Raw genomic sequence first — 18,689 nt, forward strand, 5'->3', positions numbered from 1 at the left:
CAACCAGGACTTCAGTGAATGACTGCTATTGACATTTGTGGATTTCTAGACCAGGCCAGTGCTTTTGTGTCAACGAAGATGATTATTTTAATTGGGGCAGTTCTGAAATCAGACAGCGCAGGCACATATCAGGGCACCAGACAACAGAATGTTGATTAGAACATTGGAATGTTAAGCGCTCCATTGAAGACAATGGAGTTTCTTCGGGCTGCTAATGGCCGGTAGAAGCCCGCAGCATCAACATTCCAATTTTATTTTAATTTCACAGCTGTTGCTTTGAATAAAGGCCTCACGGAGCCCAGGGGGCTTTCCTAATCCCCTCTAGCTCCGTGAGGCCTGTGTTTGACTAATTAGAACATTCTGCCTCCTAGGGGCTGAATGGTATAATAACTTTATAGCTGTCCATAGCAGGCTATACAGGCTTTTAAAGGCCCACTCCCCTGTTAAAGGCCCTCGTCTTTGGCATTTAATGCTGGAACGGGCCTTTAATGGCCGGTAAATCCCGCCATGGTGGGCTATGAGGCTATATTCTCATTTGAAAAGTTTGGCACAGATCAGATTGAGAACTGGTCTGAGAGCCAGGAGACCCCACACAACTCTGATCATATCTGGCTACTCTCCTACTGGCTGTCAGCTTTCTCTGGGTGTTTCTCATCCTGGGATAATGCTGACTTCTCTCCCAGACAGACTCTGCTTCTGCAGTGCCTGGAACTCTCCTTCCGTTTCTCACCAGGCATACTTCTAGATGCTAGCAAGACCTTCAGTTCTTCCAGCAAGTAGGGCGGACTTCAGGTTATGTCCCATCACCTCTGGGAGACTTTTATGCAGACACCATCCATGATCACACAGCAATCCTTCGGGTACTCTCCATAGCACAGCCTTCATTGGTCAAGAAACCATCTACTCAGACCCTTCCCATACACAGAGCACTATTACCACATGTGCTACACATCCACCGTGCCGACATACACTGGACATGAACACAGAAGGTTAGCGCAAGGGTCTTGGGCTCACATCAAACAGTACAGTAGACATCTGACACAGGAAAAAGGTCTGGTCATAACTAATTATCCACAGAATGTGGTACGCGGCCACCACCACCTTAGGTGGCTAACTCAGGACTTGGGAAGTAGTGTCATCTGGGTTATGAGAACACGCTTGGCGCGCCTCTCCACATCAGCGATTAGGTTATGAAACTCACAATACCAAGGATAGACCTAGGCCTTTTTGCACACGTTATATTAAGGGGATTCCGGGCCTCACCAAAAGTCAGGGTACTGGTTTCACAAGCAGTCAGGCACTCAGTGCAGGGGTACATGCCAGTTTACCATTCTGGAGGCAATTTCTCTCCTAACCTACCCTACTGTAGAGTTCACTTAAAACCTTGTATGCAGCTACCCTGTCCAAGGACATTTCTAACCTAATCCTGCTGTGGGATGCAGAGGATAGATGTTTCATATTGTCAATTGATTTCCGAAACCAGGAACCCTGTCCTGACGAAGACCCTATTTGACCACAAAGGGTAGAAACACATCACGTTGACAACATGGAGGAAGAGTATGAATTCAAAATTGAATATGAAAGGGGTTGTCTGTAAAACATTCCACTAAGGGAAGCATATATTTGATAACCCTAGGAGGCTTATGTTATGAAAAGCCACATTGATCAGCCCCGATCTCCCAAGAGTACATTCCTTTAACCTGGGTGGGCTACAAGTCCGTGCAGTATGTGAAAAATCAAAACTGGTAAATAGTGATGGTGATGATGAACTATATGTTTCTCGCTCTAATCAAAGTGCTATTCCAATTATATATGCAAGAGATATACTAATGATATTACAAATGTAGCTGCATATTAGATTTGTCTGGTGTGCACCTATAAATATTTCTAAAATAATTCAAATCAGCCACGAGACCGTGACTGATCCATATTCCTCTAGAAGTTTCTTTAACACTAAAATATTGGACCTAGTGATCAGCTCTCTTGCAAGTTCACTTTTGACCACTTCTGAACACAAGAGAATTTCCTCACATGTCGTCTTTGATGAAACAGCGGCAGACTTCCCCAGAGCATTTCACTCGATTGTGTGTTCACCGAGAGGATTCTGCCATGTGTTGCAAATAAACATTTACAAAATAATTAATTGGAAAAAAACCTCAGTCCCACCTAGGTTTCAGGGAGCTATACCATTACAGTTTCACACAACACAGGAGCACTTTCTTAGGACTTGTTACACAACACAAGGACACAACCCAGTACCAGGAAGAGAGCTAATAAGTGCAACGCTCTGCCAGGACTTGTGACACAATATAAGAACTCAACACTACCAGTACTGGTTGCAGATCACAGTAGCACAAACCTCTACCTGAATACTAGTGACACAACACAGATGCACAAACCTCTACCTGTATACCAGTGACACAGCACAGACACACAAACCTCTACGTGTATACTAGTGACACAGCACAGGAGTACAACCCTCTACCTGTATACTGGTGATACAGCACAGGGGCACAACCCCCTAGCTGCGTGCTTGTGATGCTCCACAGGAGCACAACCATCTACTAGCATACTAGTGATACTGCCTACCAGTGATACATTACAGGAGCGCAACTCTCTACCTGCATACTAATGACACATCACAACCTTCTACCGGTATACTAGTGACACATCACAGGAGCGCAGCCCCCTAACTGTATTATAGTTACTCACCACAGGAGCGCAGCCCCCTAACTGTATTATAGTTACTCACCACAGGAGCACAGCCCTCTACCTGTATACGAGTGCACATCACAAGAGCAAAATCCCTTCTCTATATACTAGTGATACATTACAGGAGTGCAACCCTCCACCTGTATACTAGTGACACATCACAAGAGCAAAATCCCCTCTCTGTATACTAGTGATACATTACAGGAGTGCAAACCTCCACCTGCATACTAGTGACACATCACAAGAGCAAAATCCCCTCTCTGTATACTAGTGATACATTACAGGAGTGCAACCCTCCACCTGTATACTAGTGATACATTACAGGAGCGCAACCCTCCACCTGTATACTAGTGACACATCACAAGAGCACAGCCCTCTGTTAGGGTTTTTTGATCCCTCTATCAGGCAGGTCATCATGTAGGCGTCCATTCTATCTAGATTGGACTATGCTAGTTCACTCTATTCGGGGACCAATAAGGCAGAGATTCTGAGACTGCAGAGGGTCCAGAATGCGGTGGCTAGAACTCTTCTTGGCCTTCCTAGAACGTGTCCTACTTTCAGTGCTATTCGCAGACTGCATTGGTTGCCGGCGGCCAGACGTGTGGAGTTCAAGTCCCTATATATTGCTTTTAAAATTCTGAAGTCCTCCTCTCCTGGCATTCTGACTAATCTGCTCTCACCTTACACACCACTTGCCAACTCCGATCGATGGATCAGCATCTTGAGGTTGTTCATAGGGTGAGGAGGGTGCGTGCTGGTGGGCGCTCCTTTTGCACGTTGGCATCCAAACTTTGGAATGCTTTACCATTACATATTCGTAGCAGGAATAACTACCTGGTATTTCTAAGGCTATCAAGACACACCTCTCCCTTCTGCTTTAGGCCCGGTTGTCTCTCTTCAGTTGTCTCCTGATCTGCTTCTTTTAGCGCTGGGACGCCCCTTCGCTGGGGCAGCTGTGCGCACTATAGAACAGTATAGCATGACATAACCTGTATACTAGTGACACAGCACAAGCGCACAACCCTCTACCTGTATATGAGTGACACAGCACAAGAGCACAACCCTCTACCTGTATACTAGTGACACAGCACAAGCGCACAACCCTTTACCTGTATATGAGTGACACAGCACAAGAGCACAACCCTCTACTTGTATACTAGTGACACAGCACAGGAGCACAACCCTCGACCTATATATGAGTGACACGGCACAAGAGCACAACCCTCTGCCTGTATACTAGTGACACAGCACAGGAGCACAACCCTTGACCTATATATGAGTGACACAGCACAAGAGCACAACCCTCTACCTGTATACTAGTGACACATCACATGAGCCCAACCCTCCATTATCTACTAGTGACACATCAGGGGAGCACAACCCCCTCTCTACCTGTACACTAGTGGCACATACAGGAGCACAGCCCTATAGCTGTATACTACTGACAGAGCCGAGGAGCACAACCCTCTGCCTGTATTGTCACGTGGCTGTTGGGGACATTGTCGACAACACTAAGTTAGCATTTGCCCTGCAGCCATTATGCGGCTTTGCACACGTTACATGGCTTTATTTTTTGCAAAGGACTTTCTTTGTGCCTTTCACAAGAGAACTGTCTGCTGGGTTCGTTCTCTGCCTGTTCCTGGAGTTTAGTCTGAACATTGTGTGCAAGGTCCATAAACAATGCCCCTTGTTAGTCTGTGCTGGTTAGGACCTAGCTCCTAGACACAACAAACCGATGCAGCTGTTATTGGGGACAACGTACTTTGGTCTTAGGGAACTACACAAATAGGTAGCACCCACTTGAAGGGGACCTTTCCAGAGAGAAGAGCGAGACAGCACCTGTCATGTAGATTTCCCATCTATAGGCTAAGGTATGGGGTCTGCTGATAAAGCCTAGAGATCTTCTAATATATAATAATACTTCTTCTTTGCAAGGGGAGGGAGGTTCGTCTCTATAGTCTTTTCTCCATTGTCTTTGTATAACGACATCTCCCATCATGATTTATGGACTAGCTGCTATGCTGACTGTATTTGTATTATGCATTTTCCTGCTTGTTGTGGCACGTATACTGCATGTTAGGGCACGTTAGTTAAAATAAATATTTTAAACTGTTTTGTGTCTCTGTCAGATCTTATTGTGGACAAGTACAAGAGTGAGGGGCCCGATTCACAGAACTAACTTAAGACAAAATCCTAAACTTACTACTTTTGGTATTCACGGAAGTTAGGATTTTGTCTTAAGTTTGTCTTAAGACAAACTTAAGACAAACTTAAGACAGACTTAAGACAGACTTAAGACAGACTTCAGACAGACTTAAGACAACCTTAAGACAGACTTAAGACAGACTCAAGTTAGGATTTTGTCTTAAGTTTGTCTTAAGTTTGTCTTAAGTCTGTCTTAAGTCTGTCTTAAGTCTGTCTTAAGTCTGTCTTAAGTTTGTCTTAAGTTTGTCTTAAGTCTGTCTTAAGTTTGTCTTAAGTCAAACTTAGGACAAAATCCTAACTTCTGTGAATACCAAAAGTAGTAAGTTTAGGATTTTGTCTTAAGTTAGTTCTGTGAATCGGGCCCTGAGAGCGGAAGGGGTGTCTTGTAACTGCGATTCCTGAGAGATCTGGGAGTGTTGTGTTCTGTGGTGTCTAATCACTTGTTTCACTGTAAGTGAGTAGGAGAGCACGTGAGACACTATAGCTAGTCGGTCCTGGGTTTATAGGTACTCAGGTGGTAGGATGACTCAGTCCCTACCTACTAAGGTCCCATAATCGTACACATAGATCTGTTTTTGGGCAGAATCCCTGCAACAACATCACAGCAGCACAACACTCTAAATGTATACTAGTGGTACTTCAAAGGAGCACAACCATCTACTTGTTTACTAGTTACTCATCACAGGAGCACAACCCTCTATCTTTATATTAGTGACACAGCACAGGAGCACGTCCCTCTGCCTGTGTACTAGTGACACAGCAGAGGAGTACACCCCACTACCTATATACTAGGGACACAGCACAAGAGCACAACACTCCACCCATATACTAGTGACACATACAGTAGCACAACCCTCTACTTGTTTACTAGTGATGCATCACAAGAGAACAATGCTCCAGCTGTACACTAGGTTCAAAGCACAAGAGCACAACACTCCACCTGTATACTTGTGACACATACAAGAGCACAACCCTCTACTTGTATACTAGTGACAAAGCACAAGAGCACAGCCCTTCACCATATACTAGTGACACATACAGGAGCAAAACCCTCTACCTGTATACTAGTAACACATACAGGAGCACAACCCTCTACCTGTATATTAGTGACACAGTACAGGAGCGCAACCTTCTACCTGTATACTAGTAACACATACAGGAGCACAACCCTCTACCTGTATACTAGTGACTCAGCACAAGAGCACAACTCTTTACCTGTATATTAGTGACACATTACAAGAGGACAACCCTCCATCATATACTAGTGACACAGCAGAGGAAAACAATACTCCCCTCCACCTGTACACTAGCAACACTGCACAGGAGCTCTGCCCTCTGCCTGTATACGAGTGGCACATCACAGGAGCACAACCCTCTACTTGTACACTAGAGACACTTAACAGGAGCACCGCCCTCTACCTGTATACTAGCGACACATCTAGGAGCACAACCCCTACCTGTATACTAGTGACACAGCACAAGAGCACAACCCTCTACCTGTATACTAGTGACACTGCACAGGAGCACCGCCCTCTACCTGTATACTAGTGACACATATAGGAGCCCAGGCCCCCACCAGGAGTGGAGACATACCTGACTCCACAGTATTCTCAGTCCAGCTCTTCATGGCGACGCTTGAGAGACTCACAGCTCTCATCAGCTGAAACCCTCCTATTCCAGGCTGGGGTGTGATATACTTCACCTGATGGCTCACACCCTGTTATTCGAAGCTTCGGTGTGACATACCTTATCTGATAACTCAAAGCCTCCTATCCTAGCATAGGACAAGATGTCAAACCAACCTCCGCGCCCATCCTCTATAGGAATTTGTTGTGAATTACCTGAAGGAACTGGTGCTGTAACATTGATTTATCTGGGAATTCTTGATTTCTCGTTTTCATATCACAAAACCCATAATCCTGGTATAATTGTGAGTGTGAAATTACTACATTAGTCACTCCACATCACTCTCCATGGGGGTGATAGTAGGATACCCCCTCAGCATCTCCTGGGCGAACACAGCCAATGTCCTTTCAGCACAGGGGTAGCCCGCACTTCCTAATTGTCGTGTCTTCCATCCCAAGTGCTGGAACTTCCTGCCCCCCTTTTGTTACATCCTCTCGTGTGAGTCACATTGACTCACGCTTGACTTCAGCCAGTCTTTCCACTCAGCCTGTCTCTGGGTCTTTGACTGTCTCTGCATGCAGTGGGTTCTCTTCCTTGCACTCGCTCCATGCATCAAGCGTCTCTGCCTGCAGTGGGTTCTCCTCCTTGCACTCGCTCCATGGATCGAGCGTCTCTGCCTGCAGTGGGTTTGCTTCCTTGCACTCGCTCCATGGATAAAGCGTCTCTGCCTGCAGTGAGGTCTCTTCTTTGCACTCGCTCCATGGATCGAGCGTCTCTGCCTGCAGTGGGTTTGCTTCCTTGCACTCGCTCCATGGATAAAGCGTCTCTGTCTGCAGTGAGTTCTCTTCCTTGCACTCGCTCCATGGATCAAGCGTCTCTGCCTGCAGTGGATTTGCTTCCTTGCACTCGCTCCATGGATAAAGTGTCTCTGCCTGCAGTGGGTTCTCCTCCTTGCACTCGCTCCATGGATCGAGCGTCTCTGCCTGCAGTGGGTTTGCTTCCTTGCACTCGCTCCATGGATAAAGCGTCTCTGTCTGCATTGAGTTCTCTTCCTTGCACTCGTTCCATGGATCGAGCGTCTCTGCCTACAGTGGGTTTTCTTCCTTGCACTGGCTCCATAGATCGAGCGTCTCTGCCTGCTGTGGGTTCGCTTCCTTGCACTCGCTCCATGGATCAAGCGTCTCTGCCTGCAGTGAGTTCTCTTCCTTGCACTCGCTCCATGGATCGAGCGTCTCTGCCTACAGTGGGTTTTCTTCCTTGCACTGGCTCCATAGATCGAGCGTCTCTGCCTGCTGTGGGTTCGCTTCCTTGCACTCGCTCCATGGATCAAGCGTCTCTGCCTGCGGTGGGTTCTCTTCCTTGCACTCGCTCCATGGATTGAGCGTCTCTACCTGCAGTGGGTTCTCTTCCTTGCACTCGCTCCATGGATTGAGCGTCTCTGCCTGCAGTGGGTTCTCTTCCTTGCCCTCGCTCCATGGAGCAAGTGTCTCTGCCTGCAGTGGGTTCTCCTCCTTGCACTCGCTCCATGGATCGAGCGTCTCTGCCTGCAGTGGGTTTGCTTCCTTGCACTCGCTCCATGGATAAAGCGTCTCTGCCTGCAGTGAGGTCTCTTCCTTGCACTCGCTCCATGGATCGAGCGTCTCTGCCTGCAGTGGGTTTGCTTCCTTGCACTCGCTCCATGGATAAAGCGTCTCTGTCTGCAGTGAGTTCTCTTCCTTGCACTCGCTCCATGGATCGAGCGTCTCTGCCTGCAGTGGGTTTGCTTCCTTGCACTCGCTCCATGGATAAAGCGTCTCTGTCTGCAGTGAGTTCTCTTCCTTGCACTCGTTCCATGGATCGAGCGTATCTGCCTACAGTGGGTCTTCTTCCTTGCACTGGCTCCATAGATCGAGCATCTCTGCCTGCTGTGGGTTCGCTTCCTTGCACTCGCTCCATGGATCAAGCGTCTCTGCCTGCAGTGAGTTCTCTTCCTTGCACTCGCTCCATGGATCGAGCGTCTCTGCATACAGTGGGTTTTCTTCCTTGCACTGGCTCCATAGATCGAGCGTCTCTGCCTGCTGTGGGTTCGCTTCCTTGCACTCGCTCCATGGATCAAGCGTCTCTGCCTGCTGTGGGTTCTCTTCCTTGCACTCGCTCCATGGAGTGAGCGTCTCTGCCTGCAGTGGGTTCTCCTCCTTGCCCTCGCTCCATGGCTCGAGCGTCACTGCAGCTTCACAAATTTGGACTTCTCTACAGTTTGTGAGGTGTCAAAGGGAAGGGGAGGGCAGGAGTGTGAGAAGGATGTAAGACGGTAGAAGGGAAGGTAGTAAGAGGCTGCAGTTCAGAAATTAGGAAAAGCACGCTAGTGTTCTGAAGAAACTATCAACCTCCCCACCTCCCTCTGGACTCCTACTCTAAGGACGGCTTGTAGAAAGCTTTTTAATATCTAACCATCTTTTCTTTGCTCCTCACAGGACAGGTTAAGAATTGAGAAGCAGAAAATTGAATCTGAAAAAAGTGCAGCAGCTCCTGAAAGAAAATAAGCAAACACTGCATGAAAAACTGGAGGAGATGGAGAAGAAAATCACCATGGTAGAAAATACATATATTACTAAACTGTCCAATCAAATCACCTCTCTCAATGCCCTGATAACGGAGCTAGAAAGGAAGTGTGAGGCGCCGGCGTGGGAACTCCTGAAGGTGAGATACAGTTTGATAAATACAACAAAAGAAGTAAGTGAATTATCTACATTTTGTGTGCAGTGTTACATGTGTCGGCGGAACACACATGATCTCCTGTCAGGGTCAATGCCCAGTGACGCCATGCACTCCGACAGGCACACAACATATATACAGACATTTCTATACTGTCCCTTTTATGCTGGGAGCCCAATACAAACATACACACAGTTGACTTTACATTTACCTGCGCCAACCTCATGTTAGGGTTAACAATGAGCTATATAATGAGGCATTTAGAAATGGTACTGACAGCAGATCACAGATATATATCAATAAATATATCAGCACTTAAGTTCACACTGGAAACAGTAGTATGACCCTATATCAGCAAGAAATGTAGAAGTGGAATTAGTGTACATGGAAACGTGTTGTTCCAATATTATAACAAATGGAAGTAACAAAGTGGTTAAAACCGACTGTGCCCGACAGTACCCTACCGGATGAAAATCAGCTGACCTGGTTGAAACCGACTGTCACTGATTTTTCATAGTTGTTGCACCACTTGGCCACTTGATGGAGCCAAAGCATTACAAACCAAACTGCAATTTATCAATTTAGGCACGAGAAGGAAGCAGCTCGGAACGTGAGTCACCCCCTTTAAGTTTGGGGAGACACATTGGTTGGCAGGTATGTCAATAGATAGTAGCAAGACTTACGCTTGTTACCGCAAGTAACACCAGCAACGGCAGTTAGGCCTTTGATGTGGCGCGGTAGACATTTCACTCGTTTTACTTCTGCGATACTTCTGTTTAAGCAAAACAAAGAAGCACGAGTATAAATAAAAAAGCAAAGTGTGTACAGTAACCACAAAAAGACGACAGAAGGTGCAAAGATAGGAAATTAAAAGACGTTTAAAAGTAAAACAAAATTGATCCTGTGGGAAGTTCGGATCTGACTGCATGGTTGCCCTAATTTTTTTCCTGGTGTTTTACTGGTTTTCGACTTAGTTTGGCTGGGATCCTGCTATTCAGGACCCCAGCCTATCTGCTTTCCCCTTTAAATTGATTACACGTACTTTAGGTACAATCCAGATTGGATTCTGGGGTACCCTTGTGAGTCCCTAGTATATGGTATACTATGTACCCAGGGCATAGGTACCTGAAGTACTGGGTTTTTCAGAACCAACCCAGCGGTGCCAGGGAACACACCCAAAGACTTCGAGTTCTTCGAGTCTTCTAGGTGAAGTCAAAAGATCGTATTTATTGGCTGCAGACCAATCACAGGTATCCGAGAAGTACAGCACGGTGTATGTTCTCAGGAGACTGCCCCAAACCAAAAACCAGTCTTTTCTTATATACAAAATATCACGCTCTGGGCAACACCGCCCCTATTTTACAAGTGGTCATTCACATATTTTCGCTTCAAAGAAACAGCAAAGTCATGATGATAATCCCACATTTCAGCTCGGTCAGCCCACAATCATTTATCCAGCGAGGCTCAGAACCCTCATCAGATATCAGCAGACCCCAATAAAACGGGCACCTCCAGCCATAAAGTAGGAAACAGAGTCAGGTGTGAAAGAGATTAGTCAGGGTTCGTGTGGGAAGAACGACTTTATGGTGTGTCAAGCCCTGATGCTAATCCCATTTGGCCGCTGTAAAAGGAACCGGCCGGACATGAGTGACCTCGGGCATTGGAGTCAGTTTGCACAGGTCACTAAGAAGTCATCAGAAGGTGTACGTGTCCTTTAGGCCTAGACATGGCCTTAGTGCAGCCTATGTGAGGGCAACCACAAAATGGCTACCGCTTTAAAATGGATCCCGAGGGCATGATATGTAGTATCGTGTACATGGTGAATTCATCGGTGAAACATGACGAAAACGCTCATACATACCGAGTTTGTCATTTGCGGTTTGCTGATACCAAAATCGGCATGGTGGGACCATGCCTTATACATGGTTCCGAAATTTACAGTACCACATACCCCAGAGGCCTACTAGGGGTTACAGCATGTATTATGCCACCTCTGGGAAGCCTTTTAAAATGACACAACAGGTCTACTACAGCAGCCTGTGTAAAGTGGTGTATGCACCCCTTACTGAAATATAGGTTACCTGTATCTCCCCATATCACTGCACATGTAAACCTATTAGTCACCCCTATGGCAGGCCTTAACAATTCTGAAGGCAGGGTGCTTGGTTTCATGTGAGAGGGTGCCCATGCATGAGCAGAGCCCCTCTGCAGCTTTTGGAATCTTTATTACAGGGTTGTTTGTGCTGCAGCCAAACCATATATTCTTAAGTGCATTGTAACCTCGCGGTAAATGCTACCTTTGGAATGGAAACATGTCGTGTTTGGTGTCAAACACCTTGGAATCATACCTCCACTCCAGTAACTGGTGTGGGAGGTATGATTCCACCCTACTAGAGGGAGAAACATGGCACCACCCGTATACCCAGTACCAGCTTAACAGAACCCTGGCATCACAAAATGGACACAAGTCTACCCTCCTGCTGCTGGACGAAACTCCGGCAGGGGAGACCTGGACAATAGGTTTCCTGTCACAGGGTGTGACCACCTCCCAGACAGGCTTTAGTGTATTGGGGCTGGGTGGGTGCACTCCAAGAGTGCTTTGAAGTCTGCACTGGGGGCACATTTGGTGTCCCTGTGCATAGTCCAGCTCAAACCGGTTGCAGGGGCTACCAGCCCCTGCTCTGGTGCGAAACTGGACAAAGGAAATGGGTGTAGCCACCCCTCTTTCCTGACCCTACCATAGGTGGGTCCCCAGACTTTGTCCCACCCCTTCCTTGGGTATAAAGTAGGAACCCCTGACTACAAGACTTTAGATTTACCTGGCCGAAACTCTGCTACAGAATCCCAGAACTTCAAATATCTACACGACGTTGGATGACCGAAGAATATCCCTTGGATTAAAGGAGTTACTCCCCTGCTTGGCAGGCACCAAAGACACATCTGTCCGGTTTGCATCTCCGAAACTCCTGAGGACTCTGAAGAATTTTGCAACACAGGAGATGGGTTCCCGTGGTCTCTGAGGTCGATCTGTGTTCTCAGCAAGTCTGAGGCCTGTATCCCTCGTGGAGACCGTACAACCCGAACCCCTGGGCACCGCAACCATTTGCAGCATCATATGCTTTTTGGTGATCCCTGAGGCTGTGCTATAGACTAATTGTAGTCCACGCCCCAAGCAGTGTTTCCACCGAAGATTACTGGCCGAGTGTCCCGTGGACTGGTATTGTGTGATTCCTCTCGAGGTCCCTTTGCGATCCCTGGTCCGTCGACTGGTGGGTCCCTGTGAAGGCAACACTAAGTTTAATTGGGCTTACCTGGTTGCTCCAAACGTGCCCTGACTCTACATCGCTTGGGGAGTCCCCTGTACCTTGCTGGTCCTCACCGAAGCATCTTTTCTCTGAATGCGTGGGTTGAAGTTGCCAAGGCTTGTTGGTGTTCAATCCGGACACTGACCCCCAGCACTTGACATCCTTCATGTGACAGCTCACCTCCGGACTGGTCATCGTCGATGTCTCCTGGTCCCTGTGGCTACAGAGTGAAGCTTCACCTCTTAACTCCTGAAGCACTCGACATTGGTGGGCATTCGTCTATTGTGCCCCTAGTCACTGGCTAGTGACCCAGACTCTGTCCCCTCTGCTTTCAGGTTCTTCACATCTCCGGTCCAGGCTTGGATCACACCGGACACTTCTCCTCTTCCCGGCAGCAGCACTTTGCAGCACATCGCCATTAAAATCAACGACGATTCCCAACACCATTTGACACCTATGCACCCGGCTTCCCTGGGTGAGGTAACTCGAGTACTCCGGTGCTCCCATGGGTGTTGCCCTAGAACCCCCGAAGTCTAAAGGGGTTTGCTCAAAGTCCTCTCCTAAGTGTCCTTAAACTTTAAAATTCCAACCGCGACTTTCCTCATAGAATCCTACGACGCTTGCGGCTGTGTGCTCACACTGGACACGCCCCCCGTGGGTTTCCTGTGTCACTACCTTGGGTGGTTCCTTGGGGTCCAAGCGATTCTACGTGCCCTAGGCACTGTGTCTAGTCAAGTTGAGGTTCTTATACCACTTTCTTAATATATGGTTTGGTCCCCCCCCGGAGCCCATTGTATATTGTGCTATTTACTATCGTTTTAGAACTGTAATATTGTGTGCCTTCCTCTCTAATCTCATATAGAGCTTAGTAGAGAGGGTTTAGTAATAAATACATATATTTTACATATATACCTTGTGTGGTTCTCCTTTAATTTGGTCATTCAAGAGGTTATAATCTGGTAAACCAAGCTGCTTTACATTCCTTCAAGACTTAGCTTGAAGGCTGCTCTCCATAACTACCACTAGGATAGCTTTCAATAAAGGTTGTCTTTAAACCTATCATCAATAAGGGTTGTTTGGACTGGTGCAAGGTGCCCACTAAAACTAGTGGACAGCATATACCAGGCCAACTTCTCACATTGTAGCGCAGCGGTTGGATTCAAGCTTGCTAATGCTTTACCAGATAATCTCTTTGAGTGACTAATTGAAAACCACCATAGGTACTATAGGTACATATAAATCAAGTCTAGAATATAGTAAGTTCTACTGAACTTAGAGTTATGTGTCAAATGCTTAGCACACCCTTTCTACAACTCAAGAGAGTTTAGTAGGCCCCACTAGAGTAGGTAGGTGCACACACCACACCACACTAGTTCTGTCTTCAAGGGCAGAAGCCAGTAGGCCCCTACCAACTAGATATGACCATCTCCCATTCCAAGAATTGAGAGCTATGTGTACTTCTAGGAAATTGAAGACAGGGAAAAGTGCAAACACCCAACGCCTCGTAGACACTTTGCTTTTAGATGACCTTTGAAAGACCCCAGGGTCTGACGAGGCAGGCAAGATGGGTGGGGCAGCAGAAGAGGAAAGGCCAAGTAGTGAACACTACTATGACCCAGACTCTGATGCTGGCCAGGAGGATCAAAATGATTCTAACCTGGACAATCCAACTTTTCCTGAAGGTGAGGGAGAAGGCCTCAGTGGCCCTCTCTTTACCCCCCCACCCTCACCACCCCCCGGAAGAGTTAAACGTTTACCCAAAAGATCAAGATCTCCTTCCCAGGAATCTAATCATTCTGGCACTTCTGTAGGGTCCTCTGCTTCTCATAAAAGGAACACCTCTTATGAGAAGAAAGGCCAACTGCTTGAGTTTGAGAGAGCTAAGCTCAGGATAAAAAAAGAGCAATTGGCCTTAGATAGGGAATCCCTAGAGCTCCAGAGAGCAACCAGAAGGTGGGGGCTAGAGCCTCGTGGTGGCAGCAACAATATCGCGGAGGTGTCAGTGGAAAACACTGCTTCTTGCCTGGTCCGGTACATGGGGAGCCAAGGTGTGAATGGCCCAAGGACCAGAGCAACACCAAGCCCCCTGCCTGGCTCATGTGGGGGGAGAGGAGCTGTTGTGGTCTGCCGTCTGTCTTACTGCGGCCGCACCCAGTACTTCACAGGTCTTTAAAAAGACCATTCAATTAACAAAGCTTTGTTGTTCTTTCACCCGTTCTTAGAGCCCCTGCAGCTACACTCTGCTGATTTTGACTCTAGTTGTGCCTCTGGGAGCTATGTAAACTATGTAAAGTATATTTACTCACTCATGACCCTCTGTTGTACATTCAGACTCTGTACCCTCTACCTCCTTGTACTTCTGCTCAGTTCCTCGAAGCAGCTTAGTGTGCTAGGGGAGCTATCGGGCGCGCAACGCCCATTGTGCTCAAAGGGCATTCAAGTGCCACCATACGATGTTGCTGGAGCTGGAAGGGCACTAATGGGGGTCACTTAAGTGGAGAGGAAATCAATCAAGGATTGGGCGACGGGGGTGGGCACGCTCAAGTTTCTTCCTTATTTTTTATTGTGCTGTATATTTGCTATTATCTCCAAATTATGAGCCTGACACATTGAACGTGAATTTAGAGGCGACCCATTCCCTGAATGCACACATATCCTTGGTATTAAAATAACGTACATAGCCGAATACCCGTTAAGTTTAACTTAAGTTAGGATTTTCTCTTAAGACCAAATCTTAAGACAAACTTAAGAGAAAATCCTAACTTTACTACTCCTAAATGCCTTTTGTGAATACCGAAAGTCGTAAAGTTAGCATTTTGCCTCAGATTACTTTTGTGAATCGGGCCCTTTATTTATTAGTACAGACTGGTCAGGTTAAAGTCTTTGTCACTCAATCTTGGCAGGAAGAGAGAGTGGAGCTGTGTGTGCCGTGACTGAGGAATCTGAGACAAAGGCTCAGAAGAGAGGCCTTCCCACTTGACTGCTACACAGAACTGTATTAACTCTTCTGAGGTTGAAGAATGCAGGAAGTGGGCTGCGAATTCCCTCCAAGCATCATTCGTCTCCCTCATTCCTTTCCTTTCACAGAAGTCTGGTCCACTTCAAAGACCTGAAGAAGGTTTCCACAATCTACCTCCCTATCTGGCAGGCTCCCTCCATACTCCATCACTAATACTAATCACACATAGGGGATCCAAATGGACTCCTGTCCCCATACATTAAATCACAATAGACAAACTCCATGCTCACCCAAACCCCCATATGTAGCACACATGTAACATCTACTCTCTCCGTTACTGTCTAGGCGCTATAGATTACAGCATGTAGCTAAACTGTAACAAAGATTATAGTGCATGACACCCCATTAGGATGAATCACATCACTGCAGAGGTCCAAATACCTATATTCAAAGCGTGACATACAGAGTGTTCATGGGAAGAAACCAGTTTCCATTTGCCACTCTGCCTGTGCTCTCAATGTGTGTGATATCATTTGCAGGTCATGTAACATGTCTCCTCTTCCGGGTGGAAACCATTCATGATTTATAATATTATGTGAAGTTCTCCTTGTTGAGCGCTCTAGCTGTTAGGCCACATCCCGTCCCCTAATTATATCACACACTGGAATTGTGAACCTGCCACTATTGTTTAAGATGTGGGAGCTGGAGCAGATTCCAGGGTCGTGCAAGTGCCATCTAATATAAAAGCCATTAGCTAACGGGTGCTTTTGTTGGTTATTCATTTTGGATAGCACCCAGAAGGTCATGCTGCAGGGTGCTGAAGAGGAACCCCCCATCATGTCACTTGACTCTGAAGAGAAGGGCACACTGCACTGACGGAAACTCACCAGCACAAACATGCAGACAAAAGGGCTTTTTTAATTGTTTTAATGTTTACTTTAGACTTTTAGTTAACTGAATTCAACGATGAGCAACACGCGGGGGGCTGCATGTGTGTCAAGCTATACCATTTCCAGAGAATGGCTTGGTGGAGTGGGGGCTCAGCCAGCTTCTGAAGCAGCTGATGCACTTCTGTTTCAAGAGAAAGCTTCACATCCACAGGCGCCGCACTAGCAAAGCAGCTGATGCACTTCTGTTTCTAGAGAAAGCTTCAAATCCACAGGCGCCGCACTGGCAAAGCAGATGATGCACTTCTGTTTCCTGAGAAAGCTTCATATCCACAGGCGCCGCACTAGCAATGCAGCTGATGCACTTCTGTTTCCAGAGAAAGCTTCACATCCACAGGCACCGCACTAGCAATGCAGCTGATGTACTTCTGTTTCAAGAGAAAGCTTCACATCCACAGGCGTCGCACTAGCAAAGCAGCTGATGCACTTCTGTTTCTAGAGAAAGCTTTACATCCACAGGCGCCGCACTAGCAAAGCAGCTGATGCACTTCTAGTTTCTAGAGAAAGCTTCACATCCACAGGCGCTGCACTAGCAAAGCAGCTGATGCACCTCTGTTTCTAGAGAAAGCTTCAAATCCACAGGCACCACACTAGCAAAGCAGCTGATGCACTTCTGTTTCAAGAGAAAGCTTCACATCCACAGGCGTCGTACTAGCAAAGCAGCTGGTGCACTTCTGTTTCTAGAGAAAGCTTCACATCCACAGGCACCGCACTAGCAAAGCAGCTGATGCACTTCTGTTTCTAGAGAAAGCTTCACATCCACAGGCGCCACACTAGCAAAGCAGCTGATGCACTTCTGTTTCAAGAGAAAGCTTTACATCCACAGGCGCCGCACTAGCAAAGCAGCTGATGCACTTCTGTTTCTAGAGAAAGCTTCACATCCACAGGCAGTGGTTTTCACAGGTGCCTGTCCATGCCTACAATTGCCTCCAGTGTGCCAGTAGCAGTGGTTTTCACAGGTGCCTGTCCATGCCTACAATTGCATCCAGTGTGCCAGTAGCCGTGGTTTTCACAGGTGCTTCTCATGCTAACAATTGCCTGCCGTGTGCCAGTAGCAGTGGTTTTCACTGGTGCCTGTCCATGCCAAACATTGCCTGCCATGTGCCTGTAGCAGTGGTTTTCACTGGTGCCTGCCCATGCCTACAATTGCCTCCAGTGTGCCAGTAGCAGTGGTGTTCACAGGTGCCTGCCCATGCCTACAATTGCCTCCCATGTGCCAGTCACAGTGGTTTTCACAGGTGCTTGCCCATGCCGACAATTGCATCCAGTGTGCCAGTAGCAGTGGTTTTCACAGGTGCTTCTCATGCTAACAATTGCCTCCAGTGTGCCAGTAGCAGTGGTTTTCACAGGTGCTTCTCATGCTAACCATTGCCTCCAGTGTGCCAGTAGCAGTGTTTTTCACTGGTGCCTGTTCATGCCAAACGTTGCCTGCCATGTGCCAGTAGCAGTAGTTTTCACAGGTGCCTGCCCACGCCGACAATTGCCTCCAGTGTGCCAGTAGCAGTGGTTTTCACAGGTGCCTGCCCATGCTGACAATTGCCTCCAGTGTGCCAGTAGCAGTGGTTTTCACAGGTGCTGCTCATGCCTACAATTGCCTGCCGTGTGCCAGTACCAGTGGTTTTCACAGGTGCCTGCCCATGCCAACAATTGCCTCCAGTGTGCCAGTAGCAGTGGTTTTCACACGTGCCTGCCCATGCCTACAATTGCCTGCCGTGTGCCAGTAGCAGTGGTTTTCACAGGTGCCTGCCCATGCCAACAATTGCCTCCAGTGTGCCAGTAGCAGTGGTTTTCACAGGTGCCTGTCCATGTCAACAATTGCCTGCCGTGTGCCAGTAGCAGTGGTTTTCACAGGTGCCTGTCCATGCCTACAATTGCCTCCAGTGTGCCAGTAGCAGTGGTTTTCACAGGTGCCTGCCCATGCCGACAATTGCCTCCAGTGTGCCAGTAGCAGTGGTTTTCACAGGTGCTGCTCATGCCTACAATTGCCTGCCGTGTGCCAGTAGCAGTGGTTTTCACAGATGCCTGCCCATGCCGACAATTGCCTCCAGTGTGCCAGTAGCAGTGGTTTTGACAGGTGCTGCTCATGCCTACAATTGGCTCCAGTGTGCCAGTAGCAGTGGTTTTCACAGGTGCCTGCCCATGCCGACAATTGCCTCCAGTGTGCCAGTAGCAGTGGTTTTCAGAGGTGCCTGTCCATGCCGACAATTGCCTCCAGTGTGCCAGTTGCAGTTGTTTTCACAG

At 47.5% G+C, this 18,689-nt stretch overlaps 1 pseudogene across 1 annotated transcript in view; it reads left to right on the top strand.

Annotated features, from left to right (window-relative positions):
* Positions 1 to 18,689, top strand: part of LOC146802286 (E3 ubiquitin-protein ligase TRIM39-like) — an 83,457-nt pseudogene that overhangs the window by 18,861 nt on the left and 45,907 nt on the right. The window contains exon 3 of the transcript XR_014967724.1: positions 8,997 to 9,222. The product of XR_014967724.1 is annotated as an E3 ubiquitin-protein ligase TRIM39-like (transcript). The remainder of the gene's footprint in view (positions 1 to 8,996; positions 9,223 to 18,689) is intronic.

This window comes from Triturus cristatus, chromosome 8 (assembly GCF_964204655.1).
Source record: "Triturus cristatus chromosome 8, aTriCri1.1, whole genome shotgun sequence".
NCBI classification, from domain to species: Eukaryota; Metazoa; Chordata; class Amphibia; order Caudata; family Salamandridae; genus Triturus; species Triturus cristatus.